Below are 550 nucleotides of genomic sequence, written 5' to 3' on the forward strand. Positions count from 1 at the left end.
ATGGTCGCACGGAGGTCGGCGGTTCCTGTGTTTTCGTTCGTGGCGCTTTTTCGCATTATCTGTTGTCGAGGGAGCGAGAGACTGCTTATCATTGCTGTCCAATTTATCGCGCATATCTGGTTGCACTGTCGGGACCCAATTTCTCGCGCAGATCTGATTGCACTATCGGGACGTCGTCATCAGAGGAGTCGCAAGGGCGAGAGAGTATGACTTCCACTTGTCGCCGGTGACGTGGGTGTTCGTCTTCTGACGAATCATTGGCGGGGCCGACGTTGTTGACGGGAGTGCGCTCAGGGCTTGCTCTTTCCTCGCTCGGGGCCGTGTTCTTTTGAGACTTCTATGCCTTCTTCTCCTTGTTTTTATTCCAGCTTTTGGTGTTTTTCGGTGTCGTAGGAGAAGTGGGCATTTGGATTGTCCCATTAGTGATCCCGTCGAAAAACTACCCGATGAGGACCTTGCATTCCTTCGTGTCATGGGAATCCCTTTTGTGGTAGAAGCACCATTTTTTTGGCTCCTCGGAGTTTGAACTCGCTGGTTCGGATGAGGTTGA

Source organism: Brassica oleracea, chromosome C3 (assembly GCF_000695525.1).
Source record: "Brassica oleracea var. oleracea cultivar TO1000 chromosome C3, BOL, whole genome shotgun sequence".
Taxonomy (NCBI): domain Eukaryota; kingdom Viridiplantae; phylum Streptophyta; class Magnoliopsida; order Brassicales; family Brassicaceae; genus Brassica; species Brassica oleracea.